The 10,211-nt window shown below is 35.8% G+C and overlaps 1 pseudogene; it reads left to right on the top strand.

Annotated features, from left to right (window-relative positions):
• Window positions 1-1,125: 1,125 nt before the first annotated feature.
• Window positions 1,126-6,095, top strand: LOC140243607 (uncharacterized; annotated as a pseudogene).
• Window positions 6,096-10,211: the final 4,116 nt, after the last annotated feature.

Genomic DNA, 10,211 nt, shown 5'->3' with positions numbered 1-10,211 from the left:
AACTCCCTACAACTCAATTCAATGTTTGTGTTGAAGATACAGCCCACAGAATGGAGGTACAGTATTTTAATCACGGCTGCTTGGCAAAGGTTTGCTCTCTTGGAGTGCTCTTGTTTGTATTATCATCATTGCTTCTTTCTGAACAAATTCAATGCATGGAGTATCTCTAAAAGCACAAGCTCTTAACTCTTTAATCTTGCAGGTAACATGTGTCATGATCTCGAGATGCCATAACATTTTTTTTTCACCTGATTGCTCAACCGTAACATCATTATGACAGCATTTTCTAAAGTCATGTTGCCTCCAGCTCCATTTCTAAAAGTCATTTTTCAATGAAAATTAGCAGATGCACATTTCTTGTAATGATTTATATTCCAATCATATCATTATCATAATTTTATTTAGCAGTCCTCTCCATTTAAACAACTTTGTTTCTGAGTTTGCCATAAAGATATAGCATTTATGTGTATTCTGTTAACAATTTCCTGTTTATCTATTACACGTTATTATGTTTACAAATTTGTTGCACTGATTTTGTGTCATCATTTGTATACCTAAACATTTCATTGGATCCTCAATATGTTGGAGATGAAATAAAACAACTTGAACAATCATATTTCAAATAAAGAAAATTGCCCTGATGTGCATGTATGCACACATTTAATTTTCAAAATGCTCCAATTGAGCTAGAAATCATTTTCCATTTCCTTTATCCATCCTACCTTGTTAAGATGTACAATGATTTCCATATTCTACTACACATTCTGGAACCTGAGGAATTGCAGATGGCATTTAATAGGTCTTCAAGGCTGGAAAAAAAAAAAACATTATTTAGAATTATCAAGTTCCTGCATGAAATTACAAATATGAAATTTCATAACGACATCATCACATTTCAATTCCATCTGAATGTATATCTCGTATCCCTCACTGATTTGAACCCAAATTTCAGTATGTTGCGGTATTAATATCAAATCCTTGAAATAGCTGTTACAATTATTTGGTCATGGTGACAAAATCGATTAAAGTTGCCCAAGTTGCAAAATATTACCACTTTACATGCTATTTTATCATTTTATAACTTCTTTTTAATTTGACGTAGATGGAAAAACAGAAACGAGAACTATGGCGGAAGTTCGCTTCCAGTTTGCGAGCTGCTGGTGGACCTGTCCTCCGGTCTGGTGAGGACGTAAAAAGGAAATGGCAGGCTATGAAGAGTCAGGCCCTAAAAATCAGAGCCGATGCAAAAATTACTGGTAAGTGTGGTGCATTTAACTGCAGTTACATGATTGAATTTAACCCTAGAAAGACTTTTTTTTTTTTGGGGGGGGGGTGGGGAGCTGATTCCCCCTCCCCCCCCCCCTCAATTTTTTCGCATGATAACTCAACAACTCAAGCAGCTCTTACCATAGTGCTTCATTGCTTCTTTTCTTTTTTCAGTTTTAGGCATGTTTTGACATAAGTTTGTGTCACCTAGGTGCACAGATTCAAAGTTATTTATTTCTATAATATGCTCGTTGGACTGGGAATAGCTAAACTTGTGATTTTGTATACATACCAAAGTCCATACATAATGTGCGTTTTCCATGAATTACATAAATGAGTAATTCTACTTTCAATACCAGATATAAGTCTATCTTGGCATAATCATTCTCAAAGGCCTGAATTCACGAAGGTGGTACGTATGAAACCATGGTTTCAACCATGGACAAAAACATGGAGCGCCAAGTGCCGCACGGAATATTTTGTTACAAAATTGGCCATTTTGTTGATAAAATGACAATTTCGTTGATCATTTCGTGAACGAAATGTTCATTTAGTTACAAAATGTTGTCATTTTGTTATAAAATAATCATTTCATTGATGAAATGACCAATTTCCTAAATTTCCAAACGAAATATTCCATGCAACACTTGGCGCTCCATGGTTTTAGTCCATGGTTTTTGTCCATGGTTTCATTTGTACCACTTTCGTGAATTTGGGCCATTTGTGAAAACTTTCTCTTGAGAAAGTGACAAGACCAAAAGATGAAAAACACGTTACAAAATTGTAAAAAAAAGACTACGAAATACGTAAGAAAAATACATAAGAAAGTAATTTTGATATGGCAATTTTTGACCGACAATCTCCTTTCTAAAAAACAGTTTGAATATTTGTTAGAGAATCATAAATGCAATGACTAAAGTGGTTATGAATCCAAACGACCATGACATTACAGTAAAGCTTGTACAGCTCAGTGAGTCAAGAGCATCGACTTGGAACATTAGGTGTCTGAAAAAATTTTATGCTTAGGTGAGCACTGACCACTTTTAGTTGGGCTGTAGTTTGTCTAACCTAGCTAATAGGTACTACACATTCACTTGATAAAATCCTGGTCCATGGCATTTTTATATGTAAGCTGGGTGAACAAGCATTCTTGTATCCAATTACATTGAGAAATTAGCATATCTACTTCACATTTTACCATATAGGCATTCAAGATCACGGACACTACAACTTGCTCTATCAATGATTGGATATTAGAGATGTTTAACCTTATTGACTTTAGTTTAGTATTTATTTATTTATCATTTATTTATTCATTTATTCATTTATTCATTCATTCATTCATTCATTCATTCATTCATTCATTCATTCATTCATTCATTCATTCATTCATTCATTCATTCATTTATTTATTTATTTATTTATTTATTTATTTATTTACTTATTTATTTGTTTATTTATTTGTTTATTTATTCATTTATTTATTTATTCATTTACATATTTGATATTTCAGAGTAGTTTGTTGTGGATGAACATTTGTTTGTGTGTGAAAAACATTAAACCAACACAGTGAAGTGAGTTGTTGCATTTCATTTTTTTTATATAAAACTATCAATAAGACTGAAAAGACATGACAATGTTTTTAATGATTTCACTTCTATACTTAACTACATTTCTCAAACATGCTAAAGTGTGTTTTATGTTGGTCAGTTGAATTCATGTTGTTCTTCAGAGTTACTATCAAAATATATGGTCAATATTCCAATTATTTCCATGTCTTCTTATTTGTTCAAAGTTTTCATTGAAAAAAAAACCTCTCCTATGATAAATGACCATGCATTCAAGCGCTGTTAGCTGAACTAAAAGAGAAATGATTATGAAAGTTAAAACTGAAGGTGAATTGAAGAGGTCAGTGAGTGGAAAAGGTGTGCTGTGATTAAAAATGTGACTGCAGCATGTCTACTTTCACTTTATTCATTTTTTCCATTCTTTATTCATCAATTTTCCTCTCTTGTGATAAACTTTTTTTCCTTTTTTTTTTTGTGGGTCACAATCCACCTCTAAGTACTAATTACAGTGATGTGTATAATAGAAAATCTAAGGACATGTCTTCACTGTAACTTTCACTACCAGATACTGCACATTGTGTGATTTTAAGTTTGCTGTAAAAGGCTGTTGTTAATATTTAGTTCATGCTGAAACTACTAAATTATAAACCCCAGCTCCTAACAAACTTGAAATTACCCCATGTGTATACAGTAAATCTGAGGATGACCTCCTCCGTAACGCTCAGTACAAGATGTGAGCAGTGTATAGGCCAATACAAAATATCAGAGGACATGTTCTCACTTAAAGCCCCAACAAAGTTTTGGTACGCCTGCAAATGTTGTCAAATTCGGCTCCCAAATGTGAACGTATGCTTAGGAAATGTGCGGGATAACGCTGTAATAACAAGATATTTGATGGGTAACGACGAAAATCCGAAATATTAACCAAAAAGGTTCAGTCTCAGAACTTATATGAACGGGGTCAGGCTAAACTCAGACTCGGGGATAACTCGGCTTCGCTTTGACGGCGGGATGAGTTGTAATGGCCGTCCCTCTGATTGTACAGTGTTGTCCTATGGGAGCGGCCTGTATAAAACTAGCGCTTCGTGTTCTGGCTACTCGCAGTAATGCTCACGCCGAGTTAGGTTGTTACAACGCGCGCATCAAAAAACTCTTTTGCGCGTATGCAAAAATTAGTGTGTGCCTAACAAGCACCTCTAAAACAATCAAAGATGCTTGATAAATAACAGCAATAACTTCAAAGACAGTGCGTCTTAGCAACTGACCGCGGGCTGTCATTTTTTTTTTTTTTTTTTTTTGTTTTGTACATAATTACGTTAGCACGCACTTTCCTGTCTATTCAGTTAGGCCTCCTTTGGTATACGTATTATGCAGTGACCAGTAGAATATGGTGATCACGAACTGCATGTAAATTGTCTGAAGTAGGGTCGAATTTTTCCTGAGACCGAGTTAGTCTGGAGCCTTCTGGAATAAAAGTCGGTTTTCCTACTATTATCATTTTTCTCAAAATACTCCAAAACGACTCATCATTCCGGCAAACCGCATCAGACAGGTAAGTTTCTTAGTAGACTCTTTCAATATATTGCAAGCAAATATGAAACGGTGCTAGACGGGTTCTTAAGCCCTTACCAAAACTTTGTTTTCACTTTAACAACCATCCTCCCCTGAAACAGGTCAAGAAAGTGCATTTCAACATTGCTGCTATGTTGGGAAGGACCTCGGTGGGGAGAGCAGCATTACAAAACATCAATGCCACAAATCTCTGCAAGTTAAAGGGACCGGTATACTGTGGTGGACTTGCTGACTTGATACCTGATAAGGGGGTACAGTTCAACGCCAAGCTCATTTGTGAAAGCATCAGTAGCCTATGCCATTATGACAACCTTCCCTTTCCGTAATACAAGATACTGACAGATCCCGAAACTTCCAACAACAGGCTATCTAGAGGAACATCTAAGGTACATGGGAGAGAATGAGATGTTTCTGCGGGTACCATCATCATCATCAACCATACAGGGAGACAAGGCAGAGTCTCAAAAGCCAGGAGATACTGAGTCTGTGACTGATGATAACATTGCGACGATGGAAGAATGGCTGCGTAATACAGAAGGAACCAACGGACATGGTGAAGGACTAATTCTGTACATGAAACAAACAGCAAAACACAGACATGACTGGATTGATCAAGAGAAGAGACTGCAGTGTGAGGAACACTCTTACCACATATCCGAGACTACTCCGCACTGGAATGATCAAGAAGATTCTGCAGAACTCTACTCAGAAAAGGCCAACGCATTCTACCAGAAGTGGTCTTCATACAGTCCCAAAGTGTCTTGGATTGCACCAAGAAAACTGTTCGCAACCGGAAACATACGCCAGACTTGGAAGATACTGACAACAAAAATCTCAGTCTCAAGGAAAAGAGCAACCTTAGATTCTACATGCTTCCTGTCTTGTTCTGTGAAAGAAAAGACGACAGAAAAGGAGCACACACCACTGCAGAAACACTGTCATCCTTCATTGATGTTCAACCATAGGTTCTAGACGACATCCAAACATAGTGTAACAAAGTGCTGTCACGATGTAAGTCATGATGGTGCGTGTACACACGTTGTATTAGAGTATATGGATACGGACGGGGCGTGCGTTTAGACGCAGGCTTTATGAATAAAAGTCTGTATGGGTACTGAGAAATGGGCAGTTGCATCCTAGCCACGTCCGGGAAAGGACAGCGTGTAGGTAGTCAGTACGAGCAGTCGGTGAGATTGTGAAGGGCTGTGGGCAACTCTGTGATATACTCTCCTCCGTTTTATTCGTCCACCTTCCAAGAATAAAGGCAAGTGAAGTGCTTGTGCCATATGCAATTCAATTACCGTGGCAATAACAGGTGTATTTATTTGTGCTTTCTGGTCCGTACAAACGCGGTGATATATGAGAGAGAATTGAGTCCTACACACTGTATGCCAAGACAGGAGAGTCCCGACATCGATACACAACGGCCCCGGTTGTGTTACAATATGTTGAGAACATTAATGAGGCGGTCAAGCCACAGCCATTCGTTATTGTGTATGGGAACATTCCAATCCAGGCATACGTCATCGTAGAAAGAAAGATACTACTTGCTGAAACAATTCCAAAAGCAGAACTAGACTTGTGCTTCAAGGCACTCTATATTTTGGACACAGCATGACAGCACCAAAGCTGTTCCAGATATGGAAATTTCTCCAGATCGTGGTGTACATTGTACCAGCTTCTGGATAAGGGCCATCTTTACACCAAAGTTGTAGGAGATCCTTACCGTCATGAACATGCTATATGTAAGCCATCATGATCGTGTTGGCCACTTTTTTTGTCCTCTTACATGTATCAATCATCATACAGTACTTGACATGTTCAGGAGAATTCAAAGACATGACATGTGTGTCAAGCATTGGAGACTGTTTTTTTTTCTTTTTTCTTTTTTTTGATTGCGACCTCATCTGTACAAATGTGCATGTGAGGTTTTGGAATTACGTTGACAGGTTGGTATATCTGCAAGCTTTAATATGAGGATATTGAGAACAGTTAATTTTCACCAAAATAATGAGTGACATGGTTTGGTCACCTGCCACTGTTTGTAAATAAATGTCATAGGATCACTGCAATCATATTAGTAATCATCTTGATTCTTTTTTTTTTAACTCTTTATGTGCCACGTTCGCACGTCCGACTCGACGACGTGCCAACTTCGCATATTCTGCTCAACAAACAAAGCCGCCAAAACCGATCGATAAATCGGCTAGTCACTGCTAATCCCGCGGCACAATGAAAGCGTGTCTCGTGCTTTTGTTCCTCTCATATACGGCTTGCATTCTTTGTGGTGATTACTATCAAACTGTGTTCCCAACTAGATTTGCTCGTACATTCTAAGTTATACTGTCATGGTTTTATGTGCAAAAGTCATGCCTTTATAGTAATGTAGCAAGTGGTCATTCAAAAGAAAAATTGAACATAGATTTGTCAAACAATTTATATCGAAACAAGGCTTGACATTCCTCTTTAACTTTGCTTGCTATTATGCCCATCTTAACAGAAATTTGTAGAAGTTATACAAATTGGAATAACAGAATTCTTTCTCAAAGCATGACTACCTTCCTGTCTCAGAAAAACGTGGCACACAGGGGGTTTCCACCGTGGCACATAAAGAGTTAAGAAACAATTTTTCTTATGTGTGACTGTAATATGTTAGCGTATTTGATGTACCTTTTCAGAATATAGAGTACAATATGATTACAGAAAAGAGATATTATTGATATTTTTGTTGTGTTTTTGCCATTAATTGGAATGAGCATATTTTTAGAATATATCCTTGGTTGTTTAATTTAAATTATGAGTCTTATTTTTGAAGGTTGTATTTGTCTTTAAGATTTAATCAGTATTTATTTAAAATTTTGTGAATAAAGCAAGGAGATAAAGCAAAATGAGTTTAATCAACATCTGTATCATCACTATTTTAAAGTTGTACTCCTACCGGTAAGCACCAGTGTGAACATATTATGTTTTTAAGCATATACATGTAGGTGTTTCCATTGGTTTCAGCAGTAGATGAGCTGAAAGCTCGATAATGGTTTTAAATCAGTGTTTTTAAGCTGATTTATGTGTTACGCATATTGAACAGTATATTTTTCTCTTTTTATTCATCTGAAATAATACAGAAACTGGAAAGTGTATAATTTGATCACATATACTAATTTCGTATGTGTTTTATGGCTCTCAACAATTTCACTGAACCCCTAAGAGATTACGCATAGTTTTTCTGCATGGTTGGTAAAGTTTTTTATTCTTTGTGCAACTATAAAACTTTTCCTTTGTTCCTAGATTGAGGTGTTTATTTGTTTTTGAAATTCATATCATAGTGTTGTAGAGAATTAAAGAAAAAAAAAAAGATGTTAAAACTGATTGCTTATTTTGCCGTTGTTGGATATATATTCTGTTGGTTTAGATTAACGTATGTATAATATTTAGTATAGCTTGTGAATATGCTTATTGTAAACAGCTCAATGATAATGTTAAGCAATGTAATTTTTATGATTTGGGGGTGACTTTTTTGTAAACTGAAAGTATTTCGGCCTCTTGGCTGCTATTTTCAGTCAATAAACCTCATCAATTCAATTCAATGAATTCTATGAATTACAAAATGTCTGGCTTACCCAAACGGGTGAAAAACATGGTTTTGAGCAGTGTAATACTAATTCCTTGTGCACATTGGGGAAAGGCGGTGGAAGATGATATGGATTATACTATTTGCTGAACTTTTGGGTAATGTTGTGTTAGATTTTTGTCACCTACTCAGAATAAGCACAATTAATATCTCAAAGAGAATTTAATAAGTATAGTTTATTGGATTAATCTTTGAATACACACCATAAAGATACACCTTGTCTCCATGTAACAAAAATAAAATTGAAATGATTATCTTTAATGCATTCTAAAATTCAGAATCATAGATCTCATCCACGAACTGTAAGTTTGCACCATTTCTAATGGCAAGGGATTAACTCACAACTTCTACGCAGCACGACATTCCTAAGTCATGATAAACTTAATCCACTGCCAGCATGTGTATTGCGTGTAGTGTGTGCTCTACTTATTTGATCAGTACCTCTTAAAGGGTTATGGTTTTGATTTAGATGGGATTTAGGTTTTAACTTGTTGCGAGATAATTAGAAACAACTTTATACATGAAATATTAAGGAGTATACAATGTGAGGTCGCGGTATGACCCAGAACTGAAGTCACTCACCAGTGACATGATCATACATTCATGACTTTTCATGTTTCACTGCTGAGAATTAAAGTGTGTTGAATTTCATCTGCGGTTCTCAAAATAGCAGATGTCCAGATTCACTGGACTAACGACACAGTACATCTCCTCATCAAATCATAGGGGGAAATGGTAATTTGTAAAAAAATCTAAGATGGCCGGACAAAAAGAAATGCTGTTGCTCATGATAGAATCACAAACGCAATTCCTGAGAACTACCCAGCCGCCATGATGGATGTTTATTTACCCACATGAATGCACTAAATAAAGCCAATTTTCCAGACATGCCGTCATAACTGCATAAAGACGTAGAATCGCATACTAACTGATTATACCCTTTCTGTGGAAACAATCTGGGTTTACAAAATTTCTCTGTGGAAACATGCCGATTGTGTTTTAGATTTATGATTGAGATTCTAACTTTTGGTGTCTAAAGCACTTGGTCATAAAGGAATAAGAATTGCAGTTGATATTTAAGAAATATAACAATTTTAAATATTCCAATATCAGTTTATTCTGGGTTTCCCTGACACACAAGTAAGTATCAAAGCCTTTCACTTTCACATGTAATTATGATGGAGTGATATTTGACAGTTCATTTAAAAAGGTCTCTCCTAGCTAACTGTTCATTAAAAACACAACTGAAAGTGAATTTTCATTTTGCGATTAATCTGTTTATGTCATAAAAGGGCCTCTCTATTCATGGAAACATTCACAAAAACTAATGCAGATTCTGCATGCAACACTTTCCAGAAATACTGGCACGTCAGCATGAAAGGACGCTATGCCACAATGACAAAATATGTAATCCCATATTTTCCATCAGAGTGTATGGGATGCTTATACTTTTGAGTTGAAAATAAGTGTGTTGTACCAAACAGGGGCTATATTTTCATGTAAATGTTCCTTAACAGGATGTATTTTTTGGAACAAAAAAAATAATAATTTGCTCTTAATGTTATTAAAAACATTTGTGTTTCTGATGAAAAACAAAACAAAACATGTTTACTTTGTATGTTAATTAAAAACAAAACAAAAGCACACACAAAAAACATGGACAATTATAAAAAACATTCATACACTGAGAAAATAACATTCTCGCACAGAGTTTATTCACCTATGGCCCAAAGTTATAACTTTCTTCCGAACACTTACATGTGGTAAACCCATGACAAAATGCATGTATGCTAAATTACATATAACAAATGAACCAGATGTATTGCATTCCATAATGTCTGGAGAAATACTGAATCACTGATAAAGGTCAAACTTATTTCTAAAGTTGACCCTTATCTTTCTCCATATGAACAACAATAAATCTCAACTCACTACTATCCCTGAATGCCAAATTATTTCCCCATGGAACATTCTTACCCTAGGATTCATACGGTAAGTGCATTCTTCGTCAAACTAACCTCTGCCCTGCGGACATTTAATCAACATTTTATTCAGTATATCTATATTCAACAATATACATATATCAAGTCACAGATTATAATTTGTGTCAGGTGCTTTGTGATATTGCTCAAATAATGATTGCTTTCCATTCTTTCTTTTTTTTTGGGGGGGGGAGG

This window comes from Diadema setosum, chromosome 20, assembly GCF_964275005.1.
Source record: "Diadema setosum chromosome 20, eeDiaSeto1, whole genome shotgun sequence".
In the NCBI taxonomy this organism is placed as follows: Eukaryota; Metazoa; Echinodermata; class Echinoidea; order Diadematoida; family Diadematidae; genus Diadema; species Diadema setosum.
The sequence above is the reverse complement of the archived record's forward strand: the minus strand, read 5'-3'. Positions and strand labels throughout refer to the sequence as shown.